Source organism: Nicotiana sylvestris, chromosome 10 (genome assembly GCF_000393655.2).
Source record: "Nicotiana sylvestris chromosome 10, ASM39365v2, whole genome shotgun sequence".
NCBI classification, from domain to species: Eukaryota; Viridiplantae; Streptophyta; class Magnoliopsida; order Solanales; family Solanaceae; genus Nicotiana; species Nicotiana sylvestris.
In genome coordinates, this window is record NC_091066.1 from 159044239 (window position 1) to 159070973 (window position 26735).

The window sequence follows — 26735 nt, forward strand, 5'->3', positions numbered from 1 at the left end:
AATCTTCATGCTCGATTCCAAAAAATGAAAAGAGTTTCTGAAACGCCAAAGAGGAGCTGGAAGGATCAAAAAACCATCGCCAATCTCTTTGAAAGAATGCAAGATTATGATTCCATTCTTGCGGAAAACGAAAGGGAATTAAGCAAGGCAAAAGAAAGGATCCAACAATTAAACGAAGAAGCCAGATCTAACAAGGAACGCCAGGATAGGCAATCCGAAAAAGACAAGGCACAATTCAAGAAGGAAAAGGACTATTGGATGCAATCAGAAGACCAGCTTCGTGCACAACTAGAAGAGGCAAGAAGATGCAACAGAAAACACCAACAAGCAGACCTCGACAGGGAAAGAGCGCAAGCAAGATTAGAGCAGGCCAGACTCCGAGCTCTGTTAGAATCAGCTCTAGATCGTGAGAACCGTGTCAGAGATATAGCCACCACTCGTCAGCAGCAATTGCAAGACCAAGACCAACGTCTCCAAGGTTTCAGGGCACAAATCCACGACCTGGCAGTCTTCACATCTCAAAGTTATGTAAACTGCCAAGGAATGGATTATGAAAGGTTTACAGAGCATGCGCCCACTTTTGCTCGTCATCTAGCAATGGAGTTGGAAAGGATGTATCGTACGCTGGGAGGCCATCCAGGTCAAGCCCCACATTGAGCAGATAATCCAATATTTGACAACAAAAGTGGAAAGTGGGGCACGTTGTGAGATGTTAAGAATTGTATCTTTTATTTTGATTTAAGTGTGTGTGTTTTCAAGCCATTTTCTTAAAGTTTTCAAATGTAATTCCATCTTTGTGTAATGAATAAAAGTGATTGCCTTTGGTCCGAACTACGCAAGGTCTGATTCATGTAAGGCATGATACGTAGGCAATCTCTAAGATTCGACCACCACGATAAAAGATATATAAATAAAAGTGAATAACAATAAAAATTTCAAGAAAGCTGGGACGACACAAACAGCCGAGCAAATGCATAATAGAAAGGGATTATTTGTCTAGGAGCATTGCATCTCAACGTGTGATTATATATGTGTTAAACTCTCAAAACTAACAAGTTTATTCATTTTCAGAATTCAAGCAATTAGTTTCTCTAAAGAGTATACTGGCATATTATCACTATCACACAAGATCAAAAGGACCAATACCCGAAAGTATGTCTATCCCAGATGTTGACACAGGTATGGAGCTAGAAGAGATGGATGTCGGGAAAATGAAAGAAGAGATGTTTAAACTCAAGCAACAAATGGCTGAGATGTACCAAGCCTGGTCTACAGGACAGTTACCCCCATCTCACCCAAATAACCCTGCTCCATCAATGACCCAAACTCAGGATAATATCACCACTGAATTATCCCCAAATTTCCCCATTTACCAGCACTACCGAGGCACCACCTCTCAGATACCACAGTCTCCACCTCTAAAACCAGTTCCGTACTTTCCTCCACCTATGACTCCTGTTTTCGTAGCACCTCCCCCCGCTACATTTCACAAATCTCCTAGTGAGCCTACATTCTAGGCCCAAGACAACCAATATTACCCCCCGGAGCCCACCTTCAAAGCCTCCGAAATCAATTCAACTGCTCCTCGGTTTGATCTCCCAACCGAAATTGACAAGCCAGCCAAAAATGTTGAACAAGAAGAGATGTTCAGGAAGGTCAAAAGTCTAGAACAATCGTTCCGAGACATGCGGGGATTAGGTGGGCAAGTCAGTGTAGCATACAAAGATTTATGCTTATTCCCCAATGTACAATTGCCAGTTGGCTTCAAGATGCCCAAATTTGACCTATACAGCGGGCACGGCGACCCAGTAGCCCACTTAAGGGGTTTCTGTAGCAAGATGCGAGGAGCTGGAGGAAAGGATGAATTATTGATGGCTTACTTCAGTCAAAGTCTAAGCGGATCAGCTTTGGAGTGGTATACACGCCAGGACCATAGAAGATGGTACACCTGGGATGACCTGGCACAGGCATTCGCATACCATTTCCAATACAATCTGGAAATCATCCCAGATCGATTGTCTTTGACAAAATTTGAGAAGAAACACAATGAAAGTTTCAGAGAGTATGGTTTTCGGTGGAGAGAACAGGCAGCAAGAGTGGATCCTCCTATGAAGGAGAGCGAAATGGTAGACTACTTCCTCCAAGCCTTGGAACCGACTTACTATGCCCATTTGGTTTCAGCGGTTGGGAAATCATTCAACGAAGTAGTGAAGATGGGAGGTATGGTGGAAGAAGGCCTCAAGACAAATAAAATCATGAGCTATTCAGCAATTAAGGCAACTACTCAAGCTATTCAAGGCGGGGTAGGAGGAATCGGAAGAAAGAAGAGGGAGGAAGCAACAGTAGTTGATTCAGGAATTTGGTCGGGACCCAGAGGTTCACCGCTTTACTATAATCAACCACGACCTCGCCAATCAGCTTACCACCATGATTCATCCCAACACTACTATCACCCTTCAGAGCCTCATTTTTCCATTAACCATGCTCAAGCATACAATCAGCCACCTGTTCACACCAATTGGCGTGCTCCTGTCACACCAAATACTTACCCACGAGCCTATCCCGGACCAGGTTTCAGGCCTAGGCCAGCATTCAGGGGAGAAAGGGAACAGAAAAAGAAAACTTACACTCCATTGGGAGAGTCTTACACTAGTCTGTTCCACAGGCTGAGACAGCTAGACATGCTGAGACCAATACAATCCAAGCTACCCAATCCTCCTCCAAAGAATCTGGATTACACCATTAGCTGTGAATATTGCTCCGGTGCACCAGGCCATGATACGGAGAAATGTTGGCATTTGAAAAATGCAATACAAGAGCTGATTGATACTAATAAAATCGAGGTTCAAACCCCCGAAGCCCCAAATATCAATAGAAATCCAATGCCAGCCCATCAAGAGGCTAATATGATAGAAATCATACAAGCTGATGGGGAGACAAAGAAGCCGTCACAAACTGTCATGATGATCAAATCTCATGAAACCAAGCCAGATAAGCAGTTAACAGAGGAGAAGCCGGTATCTAAGCAGAACAGAAATGGTGATGGACCATCTATGATAATCGAGGAGGGATCATCGAGCAAAGTTGCCGCAAAACAAGAAAGGCCGATAGTGATAGTACCAGGGGTTGCTAACAAACCCATTATATTTGTGGAAGGAGCCCGTACAGATCAGGTTATTATTGCACCTGTAATCCAGCTGCCGGTCATCAACAACAAAGCCATCCCATGGAACTATGAACGGGTGACTGTAATGTACAAGGGCAAAGAAATCAAGGAAGAAGTGTGTGAGGTGCAAGGCTTGACACGTTCGGGAAGATGTTTTACTCCCGAAGAGTTGAGAAAAACTAAAAACAATCCAACGCCAACAAAGAGAGCTGTGACGGAAGAAGAGGCGGAGGAGTTTTTAAGAAAAATGAAACTCCATGATTATTCTGTTGTGGATCAATTAAAGAAGACCCCCGCTCAAATTTCATTGTTGTCATTACTGATACATTCAGAGGAGCACCGTCTGGCTTTGATGAAAATCCTGAATGAGGCTCATGTTCCTGAAAAAGATCTCTGTAAATCATTTGGGAAAAATAGCCAACAGAATCTTTGAGACAAACAGAATTACATTTGCTGATGATGAATTACATGTGGAAGGTACCGAGCACAACAGAGCTCTTTACCTCACCGTGAAATGTGAAAACTCCGTAGTAACCCGGGTATTGGTTGACAATGGGTCCAGTGCAAACATATGCCCTCTCTCCACTTTAAACAAATTAAAAATTAAAGAGGAGAGGATCCAGAAGAATAGTATCTGCGTACGAGGATTTGACGGTGGAAGCAGAGATTCATTTGGCGACATAGTGTTGGAACTAACTATAGGGCCAGTTGAATTCACAATGGAATTCCAAGTGTTGGACATGACTGTTTCTTACAACTTGTTGTTGGGTCGACCATGGATCCATGCTGCTAAAGCAGTCCCGTCAACACTACATCAGGCTGTCAAGTTTGAATGGGATCATCAAGAAATAGTCGTGCATGGAGAAGAAAGTTTAAATGCTCACAACAGTACCATTGTACCGGTCGAGGGAACAGAAATTGACCAAGGACCATGGGTATACCAAGTGTCCGACACGGTGTCGGTAGAGAAAATTCCAGAAGGGAAATACCTTCCGAATCCAAAGATATCCTCTGCATCAGTCATGGTAGCTTATGAAATGTTAAAGAATGGCTTTATACCCGGCAAAGGTCTGGGCTTATCTCTGCAAGGAATTGTACAACCAGTATCTCTCCCCGAGAACTGGGGAACATTCGGTTTAGGGTTCATACCCACCGCCAATGACGTGATAAGGGCCAGGAAGTTGAAACACCGAGCATGGGTTCTTCCAAAACCAGTACCACATCTGTCAAAGTCTTTTGTCAAGACCAGTGCTAAAAATCGCCCGATAACAACAATTCCTAAATCCCGGGTCAATCCTGAAGAGGAATTAATTGAAAGGTTCGAGAAATTGTTTAGTGATGTGAATATGTTGGAAAGCGGAGAAGGGTGTAGCAACGCAGAAGTTCAATTCGTTGGGCCAGAAACAAAGCTCAATAATTGGAAAGCCACTCCTCTCCCAATTCGAAAGGAGTCTTGGTAGTTTATTTTGATTTTCTTTCAGTTTGTTTGGGTTATTTCAAGGTTGTAATCCCAAAGTTTATCTTACAGTTGGTTTGAAGTGTGCAAAACCTTGTTATCTTTCATCATCCAATAAAAAGCAGTTTCCTTTTTATTATCATTCCTAATAGCTTTCTTTTCTTTTTCTTCTTTCCTGTACAGTTCCTTTTACGCTGGCTCTAGTGATATGGCATGCATGAGGAATCTTCAGCCCAGTCTTAAAAATCAATCTGGTTCCGAAATATTAATTCAAGAAATATATTGTGATTATGAATCAGAATATGATGAAGATGAGGTTTTTGAAGAGATTAGTAAAGAGTTAATTCACTTTGAGGAAAAAATCAAACCTAACTTGAGTGATACCGAGGACGTCAATATAGGGGACACGAGTAATGTCCGGGAAACTAAAATAAGTGTCCATCTCGAACCAAAGATCCGAGAGGAGTTAATTAGAGCACTCATAGAATTCAAAGATGTTTTTGCATGGTCGTATGACGACAAGCCGGGCTTGAGCACTGATTTAGTGGTCCACAAATTGCCCACCGATCCAACGGTGCCTCCTGTCAAGCAAAGGCTGAGAAAATTCAAGCCTGATATGAGTGTGAGAATTAAGGAAGAAATCACCAAACAATTGGAAGCAAAGGTCATTCGAGTCACTCGATATCCTGTTTGGTTAGTCTAATGTCGTTCCTGTGCCAAAGAAAGACGGCAAAATTAGAGTATGCGTCGACTATCGCAATCTCAACAAAGCAAGTCCAAAGGATAATTTCCCATTACCCAATATCCATATTTTGATCGACAATTGTGCCAAGCATGATATAGGGTCTTTCGTGGATTGTTATGCCGGGTATCATCAAATTCTAATGGATGAAGAAGATGCAGAAAAGATGGCATTCATCACACCATGGGGAACTTATTGCTACCGGGTAATGCCATTCGGTTTAAAGAACGCCGGAGCAACCTATATGAGAGCAATGACCACAGTGTTTCATGATATGATACACAAGGAGATTGAGGTATACGTGGACGATGTGATCATAAAATCAAAGCATCAGGCCGACCACGTTGGGGATTTGAGGAAGTTCTTCTTAAGACTTCGCAGGTACAACCTCAAGCTTAACCCTGCCAAGTGCGCATTTGGAGTTCCATCTGGAAAGTTGCTGGGATTCATAGTCAGTCGACGAGGCATCAAGCTAGATCCGTCAAAGATTAAAGCCATCCAAGAACTGCCACCTCCAAGAAACAAAACTGAAGTAATGAGTTTGTTGGGGAGGTTAAATTACATCAGCAGGTTTATTGCTCAGCTCACAACAACCTGTGAGCCAATTTTCAAATTGTTGAAAAAGGATGCTGCGGTCAAATGGACCGATGAGTGTCAAGAAGCGTTCGATAAGATAAAAGGATACTTGTCAAACCCACCCGTGTTGGTCCCGCCAGAGCCAGGAAGACCATTGATTCTTTACTTGACGGTTTTGGAAAATTTATTTGGTTGCGTATTGGGGCAACATGACCTCACTGGCAGAAAAGAACAGGCCATCTACTACCTTAGCAAGAAGTTCACAGTTTATGAGGTTAAGTATACTCATCTGGAAAAGACATGTTGCGCCCTAACATGGGTAGCTCAAAAATTGAAACACTATTTGTCATCCTACACTACTTACCTCATTTCTCGGTTGGATCCATTGAAATACATTTTTCAAAAGCCTATGCCAACGGGAAGACTTGCAAAGTGGCAGATATTGCTCACAGAATTTGACATCATCTATGTGACTCGAACTGCAATGAAGGCTCAAGCGCTGTCCGATCATTTGGCCGAAAACCCGGTCAATGAGGAATATGAGCCGTTCAAAACTTATTTTCCTGATGAAGAAACAATGCATATCGATGAGGTGGAGCAAATTGAAAAGCCTGGCTGGAAACTTTTCTTTGATGGAGCCGCTAACATGAAAGGAGTCGGGATAGGAGCTGTAATCATTTCTGAAACAGGGCATCACTATCCTGTTACGGCTCAGTTGCGATTTTATTGCACCAATAATATGGCTGAATATGAAGCTTGTATTTTGGGGTTAAGGCTAGCCGCAGACATGGGTATCCGAGAAATCTTAGTTATGGGAGATTCGGATCTGTTGGTACATCAAATTCAAGGAGAATGGGAAACCCGAGACTTGAAGCTCATACCATACCGACAATGTCTACATGATCTTTGTCCGCGGTTTCAATCAGTAGAATTCCAACATATTCCAATAATCCATAATGAGGTTGCCGATGCATTGGCTATCCTGGCATCAATGTTGCACCATCCGGACAAAGCTTATGTAGATCCAATACATATTCAAGTCCACGATCAGCACGCTTATTGCAATATGGTTGAGGAAGAATTTGATGGTGAACCATGGTTCCACGACATCAAGGAGTATATCAGGATGGGGATATATCCCGCACAAGCCACAGGAGACCAAAAGAGGACCATTAGGCGATTGGCAAATGGATTCTTCTTAAGCGGAGGAGTTTTGTATAAAAGAACACCAGATCTTGGATTATTAAGATGCATAGATGCCAGACAAGCTACAACTGTCATGTCTGAAGTACATTCAGGAGTTTGCGGACCCCACATGAGTGGATATGTGTTGGCAAAGAAAATCCTCCGAGCTGGTTACTATTGGCTTACCATGGAGCGAGATTGTATCAGTTTTGTGCGCAAGTGTCATCAATGCCAAATACACGGAGATTTGATTCATTCTCCACCATCCGAGTTGCACACAATGTCGGCACCATGGCCCTTCGTTGCCTGGGGCATGGATGTAATTGGACCAATTGAGCCGGCAGCATCCAATGGGCACAGGTTCATTCTGGTAGCTATTGATTATTTTACCAAATGGGTTGAGGCCAAGACATTCAAATCAGTGACCAAGAAAGCTGTGGTCGATTTTGTCCACTCAAATATCATATGTCGATTCGGAATCCCGAAGGTGATCATCACAGATAACGGTGCTAATCTTAACAGCAACCTAATGAAGGAAGTATGTCAACAGTTTAAGATTACACATCGCAACTCTACCCCATATCGGCCCAAGGCGAATGGAGCAGTAGAAGCAGCCAACAAAAACATAAAGAAGATACTTCGGAAAATGGTAGAAGGTTCAAAACAATGGCATGAAAAATTACCATTTGCATTATTGGGATACCGCACTACTGTTCGCACTTCAGTAGGAGCCACTCCTTATTTGTTGGTATATGGCACTGAAGCAGTAATTCCTGCAGAAGTTGAGATTCCTTCCCTTCGGATCATCGCCGAAGCAAAGATTGATGATGATGAATGGGTCAAAACCCGTCTAGAACAGTTAAACTTAATTGATGAAAAACGATTGACCGCAGTATGCCATGGTCAATTATATCAAAGAAGAATAGAAAGAGCATACAACAAAAAGGTACGTCCCCGGAAGTTTGAAGTAGGTCAGCATGTGCTGAAACGTATTCTTCCACATCAGGTTGAAGCAAAAGGCAAATTTGCCCCGAATTGGCAAGGACCATTCATTGTGACCAGAGTATTATCGAATGGTGCACTATGCTTAACAGACATTGAAGGCAAGTGCATAGACATCGCGATCAATTCTGACGCGGTAAAGAGATATTATGCATGAATTTTTGAATGTTTGTATTTAGCATTATTTCGAAGATTGGAATGACAAAGGCAATTTATTCTGCTATCCGAAACACTATACCCTTTGTTTCCCCTTTGAGCCATACTTGTTTCTTTCCTACCCTCTCTTGGAATCAATGAAAATCAAGTATGAAATAAAAAAAACAAAAAAAACATCACTATTATTTAGTGAACTACGTTTGACCTGATTCCTCAAAGAAGGATACGTAGGCGCCTCACGGCTCGGTCATAGGGTGCACAATATACATAAAATGTGCACAAAAAGAAACATCAAGCGACCCCAATCAAGGAACTGGGGCAAGAATTGTATTGGAAATAAGAAAAAGATTCCAAGAGTTGTAATTTTAAAACACATACCAAAACTGTTTAGCTTTTAATACCTTTTCCATTTCTAACCCCATACCAGAAAGACCTTTCGACCAATCTTAGAAAAATGTTGAGTCAAGCAAATGAAGATGGTTCATAATACTCTGGTACAAACAAGAAAAGAAAAGTAAAAATGAGAGAGTCTTATAGGTGAAAACCCACACGGGCACCATAAGGCGACGGAAGTTGAGAGAAAAGTAAAATGAGAGAGTCTTATTGGTGAAAACCTTCGTGGGCACCATAAGGCGAAAAGGAAGTGAGAAATGAACAAATGAGGAAAGTTTATCGGTGAAAACTCTTTGAGACGTTGCAAGTCCAACAGGTTTGTGAAATGAAAAATGAGATTGGATTATGGAAATTTTGGCGAAAACAAAAAATGAGACAATTGAAAGAAGATTGATTAAAAGACTGGGTTGATTAATCCGAAATGCATACCCTGTTCATTGGTGCCGGTAACTCCAATCAGATAAGTTTTCATTCTTTCTCCAAACAGTCATCCAAACTTGGATGTTTCTTTTCATTCTATAATTGTCGAAATCAGTGTATTTCATCACTAATAATCTTACTTTCCTAAAAAGTTTTGAGATAAGCTTTATTCCAAACAAATAAGAAAAAATGTCAAGATATACTACCAAGATTCAAGGTTACAAAATACGGCCACGAAAGGTGGGAGATAAAAGATATAGGTGTAAGAAAGGTGAAATCGAAAGTGGATCAGCAAAGTCAGAAGGGACATATGATTACAGTTAAAAGGGTTTGAAGGAAAACATACAGAGGGGAATCCTATAGTCAAGGATCAATTACAAGAACAAAACAGTCTTTTCAACCATTCCAAGGCAATAAAGAGAGATGAGGAGAAGCCTCACCATCGGCAAGAATGCCCCAGTTAACCACCCTACTTTAAACTAACGAAGTTTTCTTTGATTTAAAACAGGGGCAAATACAATATTTGTGTCAGGAAATACCAGGATGAAGAAAAAGAAGAAGTCAGGCGTCCACCTGGAGAATGAGGATGAGAAAAAGAAGAAGTCAGGCGTCCACCTGGAGAATGAGGATGAAGAATTAAAGAAGTCAGGCGTCCACCTGGAGAATGAGGATGAGAATTAAAGAAGTCAGGCGTCCACCTGGAGAATGAGGATGAGAATTAAAGAAGTCAGGCGTCCACCTGGAGAATGAGGATGAAGAAGTTAAAAAGAAGTCAGGCGTCCACCTGGAGAATGAGGATGAAGAAGTTAAAAAAAGTCAGGCGTCCACCTGGAGAATGAGGATGAAGAATTAAAGAAGTCAGGCGTCCACCTGGAGAATGAGGATGAAGAAAAGAAGAAGTCAGGCGTCCACCTGGAGAATGAGGATGAGAAAAAGAAGAAGTCAGGCGTCCACCTAGAGAATGAGGATGAGAAAAAGAAGAAGTCAGGCGTCCACCTGGAGAATGAGGATGAGAAAAAGAAGTCAGGCGTCCACCTGGAGAATGAGGATGAAGAATTAAAGAAGTCAGGCGTCCACCTGGAGAATGAGGATGAAGAATTAAAGAAGTCAGGCGTCCACCTGGAGAATGAGGATGAGAATTAAAGAAGTCAGGCGTCCACCTGGAGAATGAGGATGAGAAAAAGAAGAAGTCAGGCGTCCACCTGGAGAATGAGGATGAGAAAAAGAAGAAGTCAGGCGTCCACCTGGAGAATGAGGATGAAGAATTAAGAAGAAGTCAGGCGTCCACCTGGAGAATGAGGATGAGAAAAAGAAGAAGTCAGGCATCCACCTGGAGAATGAGGATGAGAAAAAGAAGAAGTCAGGCGTCCACCTGGAGAATGAGGATGAGAATTAAAGAAGTCAGGCGTCCACCTGGAGAATGAGGATGAGAAAAAGAAGTCAGGCGTCCACATGGAGAATGAGGATGAAGAATTAAAGAAGTCAGGCGTCCACCTGGAGAATGAGGATGAAGAATTAAAGAAATCAGGCGTCCACCTGGAAAATGAGGATGAAGAATTAAAGAAGTCAGGCGTCCACCTGGAGAATGAGGATGAGAAAAAGAAGAAGTCAGGCGTCCACCTGGAGAATGAGGATGAGAAAAAGAAGAAATCAGGCGTCCACCTGGAGAATGAGGATGAAGAAAAGAAGAAGTCAGGCGTCCACCTGGAGAATGAGGATGAGAAAAAGAAGAAGTCAGGCATCCACCTGGAGAATGAGGATGAGAAAAAGAAGAAGTCAGGCGTCCACCTGGAGAATGAGGATGAGAATTAAAGAAGTCAGGCGTCCACCTGGAGAATGAGGATGAGAAAAAGAAGTCAGGCGTCCACCTGGAGAATGAGGATGAAGAATTAAAGAAGTCAGGCGTCCACCTGGAGAATGAGGATGAAGAATTAAAGAAATCAGGCGTCCACCTGGAAAATGAGGATGAAGAATTAAAGAAGTCAGGCGTCCACCTGGAGAATGAGAATGAGAAAAAGAAGAAGTCAGGCGTCCACCTGGAGAATGAGGATGAGAAAAGAAGAAGTCAGGCGTCCACCTGGAGAATGAGGATGAGAAAAAGAAGAAGTCAGGCGTCCACCTGGAGAATGAGGATGAAGAATTAAAGAAGTCAGGCGTCCACCTGGAGAATGAGGATGAGAATTAAAGAAGTCAGGCGTCCACCTGGAGAATGAGGATGAGAATTAAAGAAGTCAGGCGTCCACCTGGAGAATGAGGATGAGAAAAAGAAGAAGTCAGGCGTCCACCTGGAGAATGAGGATGAGAATTAAAGAAGTCAGGCGTCCACCTGGAGAATGAGGATGAGAAAAAGAAGAAGTCAGGCGTCCACCTGGAGAATGAGGATGAAGAAAAGAAGAAACTAGGCGTCCACCTGGAGAATGAGGATGAAGAAAAGAAGAAGCCAGGCGTCCACCCGGAGAATGAGGATGAACAAAGAAAAGAAGCAGTCAAGGCACCCACCTGAAGAACGAGGGAATGAAATTGAAGTGTTGAAATCAAAAGCCCGCTCATATGAAAAAGGAGCACACTTAGAATCAATAAAGCAGAGGAGTCCAACAGAATCCCCAGCAAGAAACAACAAGAGTTCCAAAAGAAAATACGGGACACAATGAAAAGGAATACGGAATAAGCCAAATGCCCAAGAGTCACCAAGATATCAAGACAACAAGAAACGCTAGGGCATGATCTAGATAAGATTTTTATAATTCCTGTACCATAATCTAGTTTAGTTTTTTTTGTATTACCTTTGAAGTAAGGTGTAATAAGGAGGTCAGCAAGCAGTAAAAACAGCACGAAGCAGCAGTAACATCACAGTCCCATGGTAGTCCCAGCTACCCAAAACTTCCCGAACTACATTGACCTGATTCCTTTATAGCCAAGGATATGTAGGAAACCTTTGAAGCAGAGGTTCGGTCAAATCTTTCAAAAAAATGCTTCCCACGGAGTATTTGAACGGGCAAAAATCGCTCGTATCCGCTCACTTTATCTTTGCACAAGAACTCTTCGAGTTTCCGCACAAAGAGGGGCAGCTGTGAGCACGTGATTTTTGCCTTATGAAAACTACTCCAAAATAAATCAAAAAATAAAATAAATTTCTTTTACTGTGTAATTTTTTGAATTTGCGTGGTGTTAAATACTTGTGTTATGTCCGTAAGTGTTTACATTGTCATAATAAAATGAAAAAAAATAAAATAAAATACATATTGCATGCATATAGGATTTAATTATGCATTTAAAAGATAATTTAAATAAAATCACAAAAAATATGCAATCGTTCTATTTTAAATATTCCACTGTGTGATTGATGTTTTGTCTATGTGTTAAATAATTGTTATAGAGTAATTAATATATTTTTGTGAAGTTAAAATTATTTTATAGTTAATATTAAAAATTTAAATTAGAAAAAATGAAAAAATATATATATACAAAATCGGACCTGGATTAAAATCCAGGCCCAAAACATTTTAACCCCCACAGCCCAATCCTTTAGCCCAGGTCCGGTCCAAACCAGACGAACCAAAACGACAGCGTTTGGTCGTGGCTTCTCAAAAACCGTTGGATCAAATCCAACCAACGGTCAAGATCTCACCCCCTTTACCCGTAACCCGATCCAGTGACCCGACTCAGCCGACCCTGGCATTAAACCAAACGACATCGTTTGGTTTAATGAATTGATCCTGGCCCTTCATCTTACTTGATCGGACGGACAATATCAATCCACCCCACCCCTATATAAGTCCCAAGCCCTTACCCCGGCCCCAAACTAAACACCCCCCCTCCTATACTGTTCATCATCGTCCCCCAAACCCCCACTCCTAACCCTAGCCGCCCTAGGATCCCACCGCCTGAAACCCGGCGGCATCAACGCCGTCGGTCACCAAAATAACACCCTAGAACCCCCTGAACATCCTCTACACGAATCTGACCTTAGTTTCCTTCGAATCAGGCCCCAACTCTTCGAATCTTAAATCGAAGGTTGGCCTGAAAACCTGATCTTCTCCGATGGCTTCCAAAATAACACCACAACTTCCCCTAGATACCCTCATCACGGATCTGTTAGTTGCATGGTTCGAATCATACTGGAACTACTCGAATCTTCATTTGAAGATTCGAGTACAACCTGACCTTATCCCAACCTACTTCAAACTCACACCAGTTACCCCCTGACCTCCCTCGTGCCTAGAACATCTTTGGTTTCCCTCGAATCTAACCAGAAATGAGTAAATCCCAAATCGAACTTTCAAGAACCCTAAAAATACCAGACTTTTGGATTCTGTCCAGATTGAATAAAGATTGAGGTTTAATCGACCTTAGTCGAAGTATTTTCAGTGGAAAATACTTCGACTAAGGTCTGTTTGATTTCAAACAAAATCCAAATCCAAGTCGAGTTGAGTTCAGTTGAATTTAAAGGTTCAGAGGTAATTTCTGTTTCTTATGTGCATTCTATGTGTATTCTATGTTCGTTTCATTAGTTTGTTTAATTTTTCATAATTTTCTAGTCAAATTTTGTTATACTGTCCCCTACCCGTCAACTTGATTCTAAATGTGAATTGTTTCTGTTGATTGTGATTATGTACAATGTGTGTAATCGACTCGACTAAGTTCGTCGATTAGTTATATCATAAATCCTGCTTCTGAAAATGTTGACTGAAATAACCTGTTTTGGATGGATTATTTTGCTATAATCAGTTAATTAGTTATTGTTAATCAGTTGGTTCTTGTTTAATAAATCCATCAAATGGGCGTTATATGTGTGTTGTTTTCTGAACATTAAGTTCAGAACATTGTCAATATATTGACAATGCTCCTGTTTGTTTGATCTTAGTTCAAAAGCTGAGTTCAGTTGAATTATTAGGCTGAATTCAGTATAATGTTGTTATGATATTAGGTTTAATTTCAATTTCACAAATGTTGGTTAGATACCATTGTGTTAGAAAAGTGCATTCTCAGTCAAGATTCAGTCCAGAACTTGATAGGATTGGTTATAACTGTTTAATTCAGAAGGATAATCGATTCTGAACAATTTTTAAGATCTGTTTTTTTATCAGATTCTGATTTCCTTGAGGGCTGTAATTACAGAAGGATTTCAGGTTTATTTTAGAATGAAACAGTAGGGTAATGTGATAGTGTGCTTTCAATAATATGATAGTGGCTATAATTTAAGTAATAATGGGGAACAAGGGATAATGAGGCTGCTGAAAAACAGGATATATAGCACTTAGTTTTAAATTATTCAAAAGTAGTTTTAATGGGAAAACTTTCTGATTTTTAAAGGAGAAAAGGGTCCATCCAGCACTAAACTGTATAGGACCAGCCTTATATAAATACGAGGAGCTGGACAGACTGAGAGGATCAGTTTTTGAAGAGAGGGAATTGAGACTGATTTAGAGCTGAAAAAGAAAGAAAAACAAAAAAAAAATCAAATTTGAAAGCAGATTTTAAGAAGAAAAAGGGAGTGTGAGATTTGAAGAGTTTTCAGAGAGAATTTAGAAGAGAGCTTTGGACAGACTTTGAGAGTTTTTCAGACAGAAAAACAGAATTTAGGAGAAGTTAGACAGACTTTAAGAGATTTAGAGAGGAAGAGAAAAAATCTGAAAAGATACAGTTTTCAGACAGAAAGATAGAGCTTAATGTGACCGGAAGGGTTACAGTCATAATAAATTTGAAGGAGGGTTACAGTCACACACACACAGATACAACAGCAGAAACAGAAAATCAGAAAAATGGAAATTTGAAACCGAAAAGAAACTGAAATCTGAAATATTGTTCTTTTGTTGAATCTGTTCAACTTTATTTGGTTCCACTGATTCAGTTAACATCTGAAGTGTCTTTTAAAAATAACTGTACTGTGCATCTGTTTTCTTCGGGTCTTATTATTGCTCAAATCTGTGGGAATACTGGTATTTTGCTGAGTTTGTTACTGCTGCTACTGCTGGAATTTACTCCTTCCACCTTCATTTTCAGGTACATGTCTTTTAAATTTCATGTTGGAAAGAGATTCAACATGACTAATCAATGAAGCTTGGATTGCAATTCTGTTTTCCATTTGTCCAAGTTCATCAGTTTAAATTTCATTTTTTTTATGTAAGTTAATTAGTAGTGAATTCAATTTGATAACTATGAGTTAATTGTCTTACCTTGAAATTCATATAAGGCTTTGTAATAATGTTAGCTCTTCATCTCATTAGTTTTGTCATGTTTGAACTGTCAAGGTAGGAAACATGATATAAAGATTGGCCATTAACTAGGCCTTGTGCATTGTTAGTTGAATTAAAAATAGCATAAAAAATATAAATATCATATTGCTAGTTTATTCTGATAATCTAATTTAGTTGTGGAAGGAATGATATAAGTTGTACGTTCATATGTGGCATATAACATGTATCTATAGAACCACTAGTGGATGGTAAGTTGAGTTGTTATGGCTCATTATGATGTTAAAGTATTACGAATGTTTCAAAACATACAAATATGAATATATGGCATGTAAGGCAATGTTGTTAATCACTTTGTATAATAATTCCCTTTCTTATCAATTTAATGCTTATTTACCATCCTAAATAAGTAATTAGGCCTATTGGATTAAAAGCAAGTATATGAGAATAAGATGAGATATACAAATTGCAACACTTTAAGTCAATGACAATTAGAAATGGGATTTGCACTAATTAAATAATGAAAAAAATTGTTCCAAAATACTTCTTCCTTTCATAAATCATGTTTGTTAGTTTCATATACAATTCATCCTTTGGCATATATATGTTGTATTTGTTTGAATCATATTTTTATTCTTTTCTTCGAATTTGAATAGCGGGATGAATATAATTTATACTCGGAAATTATAATCGACGGACAACCTTTAATAGATTGTGAATTCTTTTCAAAGAATTCAAAGGCCTCTAAAGTGGGAGTTCTCATGATTTTCATATAAAAAATGTATGATATAATAAATAATTTGTGAAAAGTCCATAATACTATTAACAAAGATTTTGCGCAATCAGGGATGCGTTCGCGCACCCTGATTATATTTTAAAAGTAAATTCGGATTATGCGTACGCGCAATTTCGAGCGAATATTTAATAAAACGAATTTCTTTTAAAAAAAAAATATTAAATAATTTCATATAAATCCGAGGTGTGCAGTTCATTATCTAAATAAAAAGGGTGATGATGTTCCTGATTTTATTTTTAATTTTCGAATATATTTTTTTATAAAAACTATAACATGGATGATTTTATTGTGTACACGTACGCGTGGCACAATCCCCGGTAATTATAAAAGATATATAATACGAATATACGTACGCGTAATTCGTCATAAACAATAAGTAAAAAGCGGTAGTAAAATCATGCAATAAAAATGTATTTAATAAAATCAAGATAATTAAGCCAAGAATGAAAGCAGTTAAGCGACCGTGCTAGAACCACGGAATTCGGAAATGCCTAACACCTTCTTCCGGATTAACAGAATTCCTTACTCAGGATTTCTGGTTCGCAGAATAATAAACAGAGTCATATTCTCCTCGATTCAGGGATTAAAATTGGTGACTTGGGACGCCTTAAAATTCCCAGGTGGCGACTCTGAAATAATTAAATAAATCCCGTTTCGACTGTCCTTTAATTGGAGAAAACTCCCCTTGTACCCTCATGGGGGTATGTAAAAAAGGAGGTGCGACAGGGGGTAATGTTTATCAATAACTGGGTACTGAAAGGATAAACTTATTATATCCGGTATGAATAATCTTCTACCGGGGGTAATGTTTATCCATAACCGGGTATCGAAGTGATAAGCTTCTTCAGGAAGCTTATTTCCAATAGAGTACTTAAATAGATAAACATATTTACGGTGGAGTCCCATATGGATAAGCTTCTTCAGGAAGCTTATTTACAACGGAGTACTAAATGAACATCCATAATATAATATATTTGTAACGGTGTGAATGTAGTTGAATAGATTGTGGTAGAGTTTAACGTTTTAAGTATACACAAATGTCTAAAGAAGAACAAAAAGTTTGAGTTTTGTCAAAATTAATTAAATTTTAAATACTTTTTAAAAATTAAAGTTGTCTTTAATGAGATCGCTCAAAGCGGTTACCAGATGTTGTAGAGAAAAAAACTACAAGAATAAATTACAAATAAACATTATGTGCCAATAATTAGCCATTAAGTCATACTACTAAAAATAACCATTTAAAAGTTACTAATGATATATAACATTTAAAAAATCAATGCAAAAAGGATTTTTTTCAATGGATGTAGTCGTAATCCGTTGAAAACACATATATGAGGTAGTATATAAAATTTGAGAAAAATTAGAGGTGATTTGAATTGGTTTGAAGTCAAAATTTGTTACGAATGACACAAAAAATTCAAAAAAACCTAGGCAAAATAAAAATTAATGGGTATAGTTAAAATTCAATGAAAACAAATAAATGAGGTAAAAATAAAATTTGAGAAAAATTAGATGTGATTTAGCCTAGTCTAGAGTCAAAATTCATTATGAATGATATAAAATAGTCAAAAGACCTAGGCAAAAATATTTTTTTCCAAAAGGTATGTTTAAATTCATTGAAAACACATAAATAAGATGAAAAATGTAAAGTTTGAGGAAAACTGGAGGTAGTTCAGATTGGAGTCTAAATTCATTATGAAGGATATCAAATATTCAAAAAAACTAAGACAAAAAAGATTTTCTTTTTCGATGAGTATGATTAGAATTTAATTAAAACACATAGATGAGATAATATACAAAATTTCAGGAAATCATTTAGACTAGTATTGAATCAAAATTCATAACGAATAATATAAAACATTCAAAAACCAAAGCAATTTTTTTTTCAATAGGTATGGCTGAAATTCGTTGAAACATGTTGATGAGACAATATAAAAAATTTGAGAAAGATTGGAGGGTTTGAAGTCAAAATTCGTAGTTGAAATCGAATTTAAATTTTTTTGCAATATATATATACATGAGATACACAAGGGATAGATTGTTACACATGTGATACACATCTCATGTATACATGAATATCTTTGGTTTAAATAAATCAGTAAAATAATAGTAAGAGAATGTAAACAAATATTGTCAAGCAAATTAAACATTTACGTACAATGGAGTTTTTTTTTTTTTTTTGGGGGGGGGGGGGGGAGGGGAGGTAACTGGAACTTACAAAATCAAACAACTGTAACTTTTTTAATTAGTACAATTATTTATTTAATTGAGTACTACTTTATTTGTCCTTTGACAAATAGGTAAACTATAACGTGTAATTTGTGATATAAAACAAAGAAGTAAATAGTAATCCGATCGTCTTAGCCTAAAGACTCTTAGGTATCAAATTATTTTATTTTCGACAAGGACTAGATTTGAGTTCTTTGACAAAGTTATATTATATTATATACATAAATCAACACAACTATAAACCCTAATTTTTTTTTCCTCTGGAGCAGCAGTCAGTTCTTTGGCCTTCATCTAATAAGGTGAGTGTATTTATTTTTTTAATTAATTTCGTCGTCCGGTGACACGAGACCCTTATATTATATACGTAAATCAACATAACTATGTCACACATTCGTGTACATAATCACGATAATTTATTTATAAGCGCACCTAAAGCACTCTAACAGTGTTCCTTATTTATTTCTTTTTCCTAAATTTTAAAGTTATTGTGAGGCCAAAAATTCTGGAGGTTATTGTGAATGTTGTAGGTATTATGGAAGTCATTTGAAGTTATATTAATTTATAAAGGAGAGCTAGCCTACATGTTTATTGGGATCGGGCCAACAATTTACTTATTCTTATTGCCTTGGGCCCAAAACGTGGGTCTTTTAACATTACTGACTAATGATGCCTAAAACTAATTTGCAAACAAATCATATGACCCACTTAGCAATTAATAACTAAACAAAACTAAGGCAGAATACTACTTAATAAACTTCAAACAACTAATCAGAGATATTATGCAATAATCAAACTTATGAGCATTTATATCAATGTAATCTAGCAGACTCTATTCTAACAAATAAACATCCAACATAATAAATTCAAAGATAAGTTTAGAGAGAGGATGAACCTTTATTGCTAGAATTTTCAGCAGGTAAATTGAAGGGGAAGCTCCAAAACAGCAAAAATTCAAAACCAACGCTTAATCAGGACCTCAAACGACGGAACTCTAACACGACTTCACTTTGGTGCTGGCTTTTGACGATATGTATTGGGGTTGATTTTGGGAGCTGTGAAGCTGGATTCCGAGGTATTTTGGAGTGAGTTTACAGCTGATTTTGTTGAGTTTTTGGGGGTGAAAGGAGCTGATTTTCGTCACTGTTTTCAGCTAGTTTTGGGTGAGGTTTTTGGAGCTGAAATGAGGTATTTTGAATGTGCTTTTAATGACATTTTTGGAGGTAGTTCAAGCTGGATTTCTTGGCTGTTTCTGAAGCTATTTTCGCAGCTGTTTTTGTGTGATATTTGGGGTGTTTTCAGGTGGAAAAGGGGCAGCTTTTAAAACTGTTTAGCAGTTGATTTTTGCTGCTTTTTTGGACTGTTTTCGCAACTGGTTTTGCTGCGATTTTGAGGTGATTTTCGCTGGGTTTTGGGGGTTGTTTCAAACTGGATTTAGAGTAGTTTCAATGGAGTTTCAAGGAGTATTTTTACATGGTTTTCAAAATGGAAGAAAAATTGGTGATTGACCATGGAAAGAAAAGAAGAAGAGATCGGTCCCCCCCCCCCCCCCCCCTTTGTGTGTTTTTCTCGTTTGTTTTATGGAAGAGAGAATGAGTGAGGGGATTATGGGTTGATGAGTGGGCGAAAGTGAACTTTTTTGTCAGTAATAACAAATGTTTGATGATGTTTATATTCTTATTTGTTTTAAATTGGCGTTATACGAATTTGAAATAACATAATAAAACAATCAAGGTAATAACAGAAAAATAAAAACAATCAAAGGTAATAACAAAAATATTCACCATTGATCATATAACTAATATTGAGATAAAAGCTCCTTAAATTAAAAGAAACATAATTAAAGTAAATCTGTCCAACATAAAAGTCTAACTGAGAATTGAGATATACTAAATATTACTCCTAAACTAGGACAGAGAAGTGGAGGAATGCAATGACAGTTCACTTGCAATTAATCATGATCCAATATTTACCTTCATATACCTGTATAAAAGATAGAGAAAAAATTAAGATTTAATTTAATACTTTATGGTATCATGGTATAAATAAAATATAATTGGTATAAACTACAACTTTTTGTTAAACATAGAGTATAATTGGTGAAACAAATAACTGAAATGTGATACAAAAAATAAAAATAAGAAAAAATAAATAGTGTGAAGTTTAGTGTACCCAAAGTTGATAATCTAGTGGTGCTCAATCTTCGCTGTATCGTAAAAAAGACATTTGAACTTACATGCTAAAAGAATTATAATTAAATTTATCATTTAAAGATGTAGCACTTCTAATCTTGATGGTGATGAGCCAATAAAATGACGTTGCATTTGATTTAATATCTCCTCTTGGTGTGCCCGTAGAGTACCCAACTTAGAAGTTAATGTTTGTACCTGTATCTGTTGATTTGCTACTTCAGTTTCAGCTGCATTCAAACGTTGTTGTAAACCATGTTGGACAGTAGCAGCAGCCTCTTTTGCCCTCCTAAGAGAGTCCTCTAATTCTAATGTCCTCCTTTTTGTTGTAGTAGTTGTATTAGGCTTTGGACCATAGCCAAGGCCTTTAATATATATGTCACGATCCGGATTTCCCATCCTCGGGGTCGTGATGGCGCCTACTAATAAGAGCTAGGCAAGCGAACTTAAATTACCTTCCGTTTAACACACATCCTTTTCCATAATTATCAACATGTAATAAAGGTAACATAATTAAAAATTTCAAGCGGAAGTCTTAACTTATATAAAAACTGAATAGAAATGTGGAAAATTTAACATAATCCTCTACCCAAGATTGGTGTCACAATGCTTACGAACTTCTAAGATTTACTAAATACAATCATCTGAAAGAAAATTACAAACTGTTTGTTTCGGTACAAAAGATAACAAACTGAATAAAGAGAGAGAGACTCCGGGCCTGCGGACGTCAGCAAGGCTACCTCCGTGTCTCTGGACTGAAGTCAGCTCCCGATCAAATCCTACTACTGAGGTCCAAAAGCTACTCCTGGATCTGTGCAAAAAGATGCACATAGTGTAGCATCAACACAACTGACCACATGTGCTGGTAAGTGTCTGGCCTAACCCCGGCGAAGTAGTGACGAGGCTAGACAGGACCTACCAAAAACAACCTATGCAGATATATGCAATAAAAGGAAATATACAGAATTTAAACAGCTAAGAGGGGGGAGCATACTATGGGAGCTAACAGTTTCATATAGAAATCCTCAATAACAGAAAGAAGTAACAAAGCCAGAATGTCAACAAGAATCAAAAGTCAACAATTTGCACGACATCACCCTTCGTGCTTTTACTCTCGTCCTCACCAAAATAATACACGGCATCACCCTTCGTGCTTTACGCTCTTCCTCACCCAAACAACAATCACAAGGCAAATAGGGTAAGGAAATCTATAACCTCGAAGTAAATCAAATAAGAACAAGTAATGAAAGAAACAACATAACTCGAATATCAACAAAGAATCAGAAAGCAACAAATACAAGGCATCACCCTTCGTGCTTTACGCTCTTGTCCTCACCAAAGCAATCATATAAATGAAATATGCATGACATCACCCTTCGTGCTTTTACTCTCTTTCCTCACCATATAATCAATAAAATCGACACAGAATGGTACATCGTGCGGCACGACATCACCCTTCGTGCTTTACATTTTTTCCTCACAATAGCAAACAATGCACGACATCACCCTTCGTGCTTTATCATTCTTCCTCACCCAAGAAACAATCACAAACAAGGGGCAAGGGAGTAGACAAATAATGATAGAAATCCCGGTAAGGGAATACAAATAAACAGCTAACTCCCGGCAAGGGAGCACAATTAAGCAGTTAAAAACCCGGCAAGGGAACAATATCAATAATCTCAACATCCCGGCAAGGGAGATAGTCAACAAAGAAACAAGCATCCCGGCAAGGGAGATAGTCAACAAAGCAACAAGCATCCCAGCAAGGGAGATAGTCAACAAAGAAACAAGCATCCCGGCAAGGGAGATAGTCAACAAAGCAACAAGCATCCCGGCAAGGGAGATAGTCAACAAAGAAACAAGCATCCCGGCAAGGGAGATAGTCAACAAAGCAATAAGCATCCCGGCAAGGAAGCAATTCAATAGTTCTTTCTCTTTCTTTCACTTTTACCTCTTATCTCACTTTACCACCTGAGCCAACGCTCCAAAGGGGTTCAATCCTTTCATATACTTTCACGCTTTATGATATACTCGAGTCAATGCTCCAAGAATGTACAAATCATAATTCTTCCTCAAACTCTTCACATTATATGAAATTTATCAATTTAACAAGGAAGAGGTATCACAAAATTCGAATAAACACAAATAAGACTCACGGTCATGCTAGACTCCGGTGTATAGATACTCGTCACCATGCCTATACACCATACTCAACAATTAGCAAATAGCAAACAACACTCTAATCCTATTCCCTCAAGACAAAGTTAGAACAAACACTTACTTCGGTCCAAAGAATAGCAATCAACCCTCAAATATCGCCTTTTATTTATAATCCGACTCCGAAACAGCGATATCTAGGCATAATTAATTCAATAATATCAATAAAGACTCGATAACAAAATCACATAGCTTAGATATGAAGTTCTTAGCATTCTTTCAAAAATACCAAAATTCAACCCCGGGCCCACATGGTCCAAACACGAGGCTCGAACCAAAACCCGATTACCCATAACCCCACGAGTTCAAATATATAATTTATTTTAAGATTCGACCCCAAATTGAGGTTGAATCACTCAAAATTCCCAAAAACCTAACTCTGCCCAAAACCCCTAATTTCTACTTTGATTTCATGATTTAGGTTTAGAATTTCAGTAATTAATGAAGAAAAGTGAAGGAAATAGGTGGGAAATTACTTACCCAAAAGACTTTGATGAAGAAGAGCTTCAAAAATCGCCCCTAAAGGTTGGAGAAGGCAAGTTTTATGAAAAATGATAGAACTCCCGTAATGGGTCTGTTTTGGACTTTTAAAATAACTGGGCGGAATTGCCCTATGCGATCGCGGGAAAGGGAATGTGATTGCATAGGGGAAGGCAGGCTGGTCACTGCGATCGCGGGATGACGAATGCGATCGCATAGAGGGTCAAAGCGGGGCTAGGCCTTTTGTGAATTGCGATCGCAGAAGGGAGTGTGCGATCACATAGAATGAGTTTGCAGAGGTACGCGATCGCATGACCTATAACGCGATCGCATAGAATAAAACTGGGCGACTCCAAAATAACTCTACGCGATTGCAGACATACCTATGCGATCGCATAGAAGAAAATGACTGGGCACTGACTGCAAAAATGCTGCAACACTTCCTAAGGCCAAAAACACCTCGAACCGCCTCCGAATCACTCCCGAGCCCTCGGGGCTCCTAACCAAACACACACGCTAACTCAATAACATCCTACGAACTTACTTGAGCGATCAAATTGCCAAAATAACATCAAAATCAATGAATCAAGCCTCAAAATCATCAGTTTTTCTCAAACTTCATCAAGTTTCAAATTTAGGAATTCAAGTCCGAATCACGTCAAACGACGTCCGATTTCAACCAAATTTCACAGAAAGCTCTTAAACCACATATAAGACCTGTACCGGGTGCTCGAACTAAAATACGGTCCAAATATCAATGCTTTCTAATTCATTTTTATTTCAAATTTTCATATTAAATTTAAGAAAACAATTTTTTTAAAAATTCATTTCTCAGGCTTGGGACCTCGGATTTCGATTCCAGGCATACGCCCGAGTCCCATATTTTTCATGGGTCCGGGTCCTTTTACCCAAAATGTTGACCAAAGTCAACTTTAACCATTTTAAAGCCACAATTTATCAAATTTCACATAATTTAACACATAAGCTTTTCCGACCACATGCCTGGACTGTGCACGCAAATCGAGGCAACTAAAAGTGAGGTTTTCAAGGCCTCGGAAGCACGAAAAAAGGGAGAAAACCGGTGATGACCCTTTGGGTCTTCACAATATACCGACCTTGTACCAAGTACATTATCAGCAATTTCATCAATAGCCATTGGATTCTCTTCAGAAATAGACCGAGCTCTCAAATCTCTCATTTTGTTCTGCATAAAGATATTACATCAGTTAAATTAATTATAAGATAGAATGAATATATATGACATGTTACTAAAGTATTACTTACGTAGTTAGTCTAGCATCCGGAGATGACCATCCTTTTTCACTAGATTAATGGGTGTTTTTGTAGAACTCAATCCTATTTGGCTCTTCTCCTCCATATTCATTCACACCCTACACAATATGAAAATAATACGAAATATTGCTAAAATATCATCTTAGTAATGAATGTGGAGGGTGATTGAACCTCAACCACATTAACATGATTAAATTACAGGTTCAACAAAAGGTAATGAATGTACTGTCTATTAGGATCATGATTCTTTATATTATGCAGCTATCTATTGTATAATGAAAAATTAAAAACTAGTTTTATTAGTTAATAAAAGCCAGATGTAAGTTAGTAGAGATATAGTCTTATGTTTAATCAAAAGTTGAAAAACGACTCTTGTTGCCTTGATATAAATGTATATGTATGTGACTTGTAATTTCATAAGCTTTCACAAGGAGGGAAAACATGCAGTTATACCCTCGATGAAGTTTTATTAAGACTACACAAATTTATATCTCCCTGAGGTACTACAAGTTAATTAAACACCAGTAACTAACACTCATCTATTATTTGGAGGATAAATAATAAATAATCATTAGGAAAAATGATAGAAAGGAGACAAATAGCAATACTAACTTTTATATTAAACATAAACTAAACAATGTCCTTTTCTTTCTCCTTTAAGAAGAAAAAGAATTGAAGTTATGATTTGAATTATGAATGTAAATGACAATACTTAAAAGTATGTGCAAGTAGAATTAGATGTATACCAAACTTATTGACCTTCTTTCTTTTTTTCCACCATTTTGAATATTAAAAATGTACCTTGAGATTTCACTCTTTGCTTACCAAGTAAAGAGATTGGCAAAGTTACAAAAAGTTAAAATAATATACCTCACTATTTCAGCACGAGCAGCTACAAAAGCTCTTCACCCCATGAAATTATTAGATTTCAGCTTTGTTCGATTGACCTTGTTTATCTCTATAGTCTCTACAAAAAATATATAAATATAAGTAAATAAAATTATAATGACAAAAATATGATGCTAAAGCTTATTATCATTTTACACTACAAGTTCTCAGATGTTAGCATAAAAGAGTATAGAAACTAAAGAACCACATCAAGCTCTTCTCAAATGTTGCATTTTACAGAGGCATTTAAAGGATCTTTTTTTCTCTTTTTTTACTTCCAGTTTATTTTCTCACTCTTATTTGTATCTTTTATAAATGCAAATTTTTGAAGGGTCTACTCATATCAATGTAAGCCATATCATCCATGAAGGAATGTTGCAACTACAAAGTAGAGAAAAATATGTTACTTAAAATATCTTATGTACATTTTGTTTGTTCGTATACTTAATTACTTAAATTATCTTTTTCTTTGAGAAATCATGAATGTTGTTTGCCAGAAAAAATTATGAGACAAATAGGAATAGAAATTACCTTATGCTCTGGATTCGCCCACATATCACAGAGCCTATTTCAATTTTCTAGGGTCAACTCTGGCACTTCAATTTTACGAGCCTCTTCCTCGGAGCTTGCACTTTCAAATAGCTTTTTTAATTTGCAGCGCCATTGTCGGCTTCTATTTTTCAGAATATCCTTATAGCTATCTTTGGTGTAATGCTCATCCAAGTTAATTTCAAATTTCTCCTGCAAAATGAGAAGTTTCGAAGACACTCACAAAACAATCAAAATTTTCTTTACTCGTAAAAGATTAAAAACTAACATATTTACAATGTACTAAAACTTTTACCAAAATATAGAATCCTTACATGACATCTAATTAATGTTGCATCCTTATCCTCTCTTGTGAGTTCCTTCCACTTGTTTGGAAGCAAAAGAAAGTTGATTCCTACCTCATTTGATAGCTTTGCTGATGGAATTGCCTCAACTGGCCTTCCTTGACCAACTGGGATTTCTATAACCATCTTTCTTCCTATAGACTTCTTCATTTTCTCAAGACCTTTTCCCATTGTCCTTCCACGACCTTTCCCGATTCTAGTTGAATTATCTGATTTTAAAAAGCAAAAGTCAGTTCAAAATACCTGCTAAAATTCAGAAATGGTAACCATGTATACATATTAGTAATTAATTGCTATGCTACAAATGAAAACTCTATTGTTACAAGTTTAACATTAATGAATATTTCAAATGTTAATATATTTGGTTCCAACTTTAACACAAAAGAATCTTAGATGCTGGAATATAAAAATAGCTATTTCTTTCCAGTCGAGGAAAGTAAGAATTTGTTGCAACTTCTTATTG

The 26735-nt window shown here is 37.8% G+C and overlaps 2 long non-coding RNA genes and 1 pseudogene across 2 annotated transcripts; all 3 read right to left on the reverse strand.

The window, feature by feature from the left end:
* Window positions 1-19847, reverse strand: part of LOC104236422 (transcription initiation factor TFIID subunit 11-like) — a 36767-nt pseudogene extending 16920 nt beyond the window's left edge.
* A 1225-nt stretch (window positions 19848-21072) lies between these two features.
* On the reverse strand, window positions 21073-24388 carry LOC138880523 (uncharacterized). The gene is made up of 2 exons (XR_011403250.1): window positions 24314-24388; window positions 21073-21312 (listed from the first exon to the last, which is right to left on the reverse strand). It is a non-coding gene; the product is annotated as an uncharacterized lncRNA (long non-coding RNA).
* Window positions 24389-24495: 107 nt separating this feature from the next.
* Window positions 24496-26117, reverse strand: LOC138880522 (uncharacterized). The gene is made up of 3 exons (XR_011403248.1): window positions 25911-26117; window positions 25362-25458; window positions 24496-24589 (listed from the first exon to the last, which is right to left on the reverse strand). It is a non-coding gene; the product is annotated as an uncharacterized lncRNA (long non-coding RNA).
* Window positions 26118-26735: the final 618 nt, after the last annotated feature.